Source organism: Mirounga leonina, unplaced genomic scaffold, assembly GCF_011800145.1.
Source record: "Mirounga leonina isolate KUSES-001 unplaced genomic scaffold, KU_Mleo_1.0 Mir_128, whole genome shotgun sequence".
Classification (NCBI taxonomy): domain Eukaryota; kingdom Metazoa; phylum Chordata; class Mammalia; order Carnivora; family Phocidae; genus Mirounga; species Mirounga leonina.
The window spans coordinates 25942902-25948441 of NW_023270320.1; the positions used below are offsets into that span (position 1 = coordinate 25942902).

General features: G+C 42.1%; 1 pseudogene; it reads right to left on the reverse strand.

Annotated features, from left to right (window-relative positions):
- Positions 1–4038: 4038 nt before the first annotated feature.
- On the reverse strand, positions 4039–4751 carry LOC118009811 (annotated as a pseudogene).
- Between the last annotated feature and the right edge of the window lie 789 nt (positions 4752–5540).

Here is a 5540-nt window from a genome sequence, read left to right on the forward strand (position 1 = left end):
AAAAAATCAAAATAAGAAGCTTCTTTTTTTTTTAAGATTTATTTGAGAGAGAGAAAGAGCGAGCTTGCATGAGCAGGAGGAGGGGCAGAGGGAGAAGCAGACTCCCCGCTGAGCAGGGAGCCCGATGCGGGGCTCGATCCCAGGACCCTGGGATCATGACCTGAGCCGAAGGCAGACACTTAACTGTCTGAACCACCCAGGTGCCCCAAAACAAAAAACTTCTGTATATCGGGGCTCAGTCAGTTAAGCATCCGACTCTTGATCTTGGCTCAGGTCTCAATCTCAGGGTCATGAATTGAAACCCCACAAGGGATCCATGCTCCATTTTAAGTGGGGCCTACTTAAAACAAAAACAAAAACAAAACAAAATACACTTCTGTGCATCAAAGGACACTATCAACAGAGTAAAAAAAATTTCATGGAATGTGAGAAATTATTTGCAAATCATCTATCTGATTAGGGATTAATATCCAGAATATATAAAGAACTTGTACAACTCAACAACAACCAAACAACCAATTAGAAATGGGCAAAGCATTGAGTAGACATTTCTCCAAAGAAGATATGCAAATGGCCAAGAAGCACATGAAAAGATGCTTAACATCACTAGCTACCAGGAAAATGTTAATCGAAACCATAATGAGATGCAACTTCACACCCATTAAGATAGCTATTATAAAGAAACCAAACAAAATATAAGTGTTGGAGAGGATCCCTACACTGCTGGTAGGGATGTGAATTGGTATAGCCACTGTGGAAAATGATATGGCAGTCCCTCCAAAAAACGAACAAATGAACGAACGGAGAGAAAGAAAGAAAGAAAAGAAAGAAAAGAAAGAAAAGAAAGAAAGAAAGAAAGAAAGAAAGAAAGAAAGAAAGAAAGAAAGAGAAAGAAAGAAAGAAAGAAAGAAAGAAAGAAAGAAAGAAAGAAAGAAAGAAAAAGAGAGAGAGAGAGAAAGAAAGAAAGAAAGAAAGAAAGAAAGAGAAAGAGAGAGAAAGAAAGACAGAATTATGAGCCAGGAATTTCACTTCTGAGTATACACACAATGGAATTGAAAGCAAGGAATCAAGTGGATATTTGTAGAACCATATTCATCATAGCATTATTCCTAATAGCTCAAAGGTGGAAGCACTGAAATGTCCATTGACAGATGAATGGATTTTTTTTTTAAATGTGGTATATACATACAATAGAATATTATTTAGCCTTAAAAAGGAAAGAAATTTTGATACATGCTACAATATATATGAACCTGGACATTATGCCAAATGAAAGAAGCCAGACACAAAAGGACAAATACTGGATAATTCACTCCTATGAGATACCTAGAGTAGCCAAATTCACAGAGACAGCAAGTGGAATGGTGTCTGAGGCAAGGGGCTGCATAGGGAGGGTAATAGGTTATTTGAGGGTACAGAGTTTGTTTGGGAAGATGAAAAAGTTCTGCAGGTGGTTGGTGATGATGGTTATACAACAATGTGAATGTACTTAATGCCTCTATACTGTAGACTTAAGAATGGCTAAAATGGTACATGTTATATGTATTTTACCACAGTAAAAAATTAAGAGATTTTTAAAACTTAAAATCTTTACAAAATTAATTAAAATGAAATTAAACTTAAAAGTGAAATGAATTCCTCAGGCCCCGTATCTATGTGCCAAGTGTGCTATTTCTGCTTCTTCCGATCATCCTTCCGACTGCAAGTACCCATCTGTGGCCTTTTGGCTGGTTCATCACCATTACCTTGGATGAGCATCCTTTCTTCTAATTCTCTTCCTCTAGCCAACCAGCTACCTCCTACATCCTGCAGACCACACCTGCCAGCTATTAATTAATGCTCTGCCCCTCCCCCAACTTCCTCTGGTTCCCGTGTTTTCATACATCACCTCCTGCTGCTCTAGGCTCAATCTCTGTGCAGTTGGACATGTGGGTATTTGTACCTACTGACCTGGGTAAGCAAGAAACACATGAAATGGATGTTTCCTCTTTGCAGATGATCCTGGAATAGGAGAACCTTTGGGTGGCACATCCATGTCCACTTATTCTTATCAGCGTTGCAACAAATGTTTTGTGGCTTGGGATTTCAAAGAAAGGGAGTTTTATTAACTTATCAGCTGAACTAGCATTACAATAACTTGTGAAGAGTTTGCAACTGTTTCGGTTTAAAGGATAGACAACATGAAACACTTAATGAAAAACTTTCACAAAACTTCGGCTATTTCCAGCAGTTTAGCATGTGAGAATCACTTTTATATGATGACACCCCTGAAAATAAAAACTGTTTTTACTTAAAGCAGTTCTTCTAGTTGCTGTTTTATTTTTTTTTAATTTTTTTTTTTAAATTTTATTTATTTATTTGACAGAGAGAGACACAGCGAGAGAGGGAACACAAGCAGGGGGAGTGGGAGAGGGAGAGGGAGAAGCAGGACTCTGGGATCGTGACCTGAGCCGAAGGCAGACGCTCAACGACTGAGCCACCCAGGCGCCCCCAGATGCTGTTTTAAATGTTATCCCAGGAACAGAGACGCTATTTAGTAAAATGCAACTGCAGCCTTCTCAACAATAAGGTTCACTAATTGGTATGTTTTTTGGTGATGATATTTTTATTTGTGAATGTATAGTGATAGCCATAAAAGTGATTGTCGATAGTATTACTATAATTTACTTTCTAATAGAATGATTTTTATTTTTACGTGTTAGTGCTATAATATTTCTGAAAATATTAGAATTTATTCTGGTCTCTATAGCAATACCAGTAAACTATATTCTCAGCAATATTTTTCAATGTTTCAGATTATTAACAAAATCATCTGTGCTTTAAAATGAAGGCTTTAAAATATACCCTTAATAATACCATTAAAATGTTCATAAAATAAAAAAAATAAACATAGATCAATAGTTCAGGTCTTTAAAACTGGTATGATGATGATATAAACATCTTTCTCTAAAAAGGAAAATTTTTATTTCTACCAGAATAGAGCCCTTCTTTGATTAGAACTGTGATTCCCAAATTGTGAGCTGAAGCATCTTGGGATGACTGCAGAGGTAGCGTGGGCCATTATGTTTTGGAGGGACGCAGCTGGACACCCCATAAGCTGCTGCTATTAAGTTGTTTAGACCTAACTACTTAATAAAGGCAATTTTTAGGTGTTTGGCCTCAGGGCAGCAGAAATCAGGGAAATTTGGGAATCTCTGGATTAGAAAGATGAGTGGACATAAGTGGACTTATTTAGTATAACCCTGTTGTTCTATACACGAGAACACTGAGGTACAGCATGGTTAAAATCTGAAATCTGGTGAAGCCGAAACACTCGGCTTCCTGGCTCTCTTGCCGGGGCTGTAAGTCAAAAGATCTGATGAACTTGAAGTCTGTTGAGGCTTCCATGCTTATGCTGCTCCCCTGACTCCCTGCTTTCTTGCCTGTAGATCCAAGCCTCGAAGCCCCAGCTCGACCATCTACCAGCTGAGTAGCTCAGGCCAAGTTCCTTACCCTCTGTGAACTGTAGCTTCCTCATTTGCAAAATAAGTGGGATGATGATAATTGCTAGTAACAGGTAAAACGGAGTCACTTCTAGAATCAGTAGAAACGATGCGTTTGAAAAGACTTGTAAACTGCCAACCGCTTTAGAAATTGTTGGTTTTCATTAAGCAGTATTTAAACATTTATGTTCCAAGCACTGGAGAGAAAGAAAGAAACTCAAAATCACCTCTATGTTTGAGAGGCTTAGCTCTCATGGAGGGGAGAAATAAAAATGATTCTAATAAAAATTGATAAATGTTACAGTGGAGGTAACGACCAAGTATAACGCAAGTAGGGAAGAAGGTCCTCCTGTGGGGGTCGGGAAGACCTGGCAGAAGGAGCAGGGCTCCAGGTCTGATGCGGAGGGTGAGCAGGTGATGGATGGGGGAGGGAGAGTAGGCCACAGAGTGGGAACAGCCTGGACCAACGAGAGAGGTGAAGGATTAGACTGCCTTCTGGACGGCTTGGCAATCCACAGGGCGAGAGGAAGAAGGACAGGAAACAAGAGATGAAACATTACAGATGGGAGGTTAACTGTGTGTACTGGATCTTGGTCGTTCGGGGCCTTGTATTCCTTCCAAAGGAGTGGACATTTCCCTGAAAACCTGGTGCAGTGTGCAGCTCCTCCTCCCGACCTCCCTCTCAGAAGGAGGCTCTGTAAATCTCCCCGGTTTTAAAGCTGACAGCACTACCTTAAGTTATCGGAATGTGGGTTTCATTTTCTTCGCAGCCATTTAATTCTGTCACACACAGTGTCACTAAGTGAATGTCATCTTCCTGTCTGTCAAATTCACTAAGACGTTAAGGACGCTTTGGTGACAATGCCGGCCCTCACTGAAGCCGACCAGGAGGAGCACCTGCAACCTTCCTCACAGAGCGCCGGCGGAAAAAGGATCTTACTATGGAATTCGTGATCACGGGGACCTCAGCTTCTGGGTCGGTTCCCTCACAATGTGTCAGGCAGGTAGCCTCATGATCTGTAGGTCTCAGGACCACATTGTGACAAGCAGTGGCATCATCACAGCCCAGAATGGAGACGGGAGTCATGTTTGGGGGCGCTCTCTTTGCTGAACATACAGAAGGCCCTGGGGTCCCACTTGTGGAACAGACTGACCTTTGAGAAGTCGGGCTCTTCCCTCCGGAAGCAAACGGGCTCTGCGGAAGTCCCTGCCGACCCGGTCAAGCCTTCCGGAAGCAGATGCTCCTCCTGCCGACAGAGCGTCAGAGCGTCAGAGCGTCAGAGCGTCAACGGTAGCGGAGCTGCGTGTCCGGCGCGCATGCGTCATTCACCTCATGGCCTCTCCTCGTGTGGGCGTTTTATCGTCTCACGAGGCCAACAGAAAGCCCAGTAGAGTACGACAAGATATTTTGAGACATAGAAAAATCATATTCCTATAGCTCTTATTACAGTTGTGCTTTATTATTAGTTGTAGTTAATCTCCTACTCTACTAATGTAGAAGTTAAACCTTTATTACAGGTATGTGTGTATAGGGAAAAAAACATGGTGTATATAAGGCTCAGTACTATCCACGGTTTCAGGCGTTCCCTCCTGGCTTCCAGAGCCTGTCAAGACAGAGGGCTCCACCGACTTTTTAAAGGGATGCTGTCTTGTTTTCTGTCTTGATCATTCACATTTGTTGCTTCCTCTCGGCGTGGCCCATTTGCTTTGGCGAGGAGTGACTAAACCATGGGTGGATTCAGGTCTCCAAATCCCGGGAAGGAGGCAGGCTTCAAACCGAACAGAGAGGTGGCTGGTGTTCCCCTAGTTGAAAGCACCCCACGGCAAAACATGTGGGGTACATGGCACCACGCTCCCTCTACGCTGCTGTCAGACCTGATCAGTAAGCCTCTGTGCCTCGACTCTGGGAACTGGGCTGCTCGCCCTCCTGGATTAAGGACTCCTTGATCAGGGAGCTGCTGCCATAGTTTAATCATTATTTACTCACTGTTTATTATTATTATATGCCAGGTGTCTCATTAAATATGTTAATCCTCATAACTGACCTTTGCATTAAGT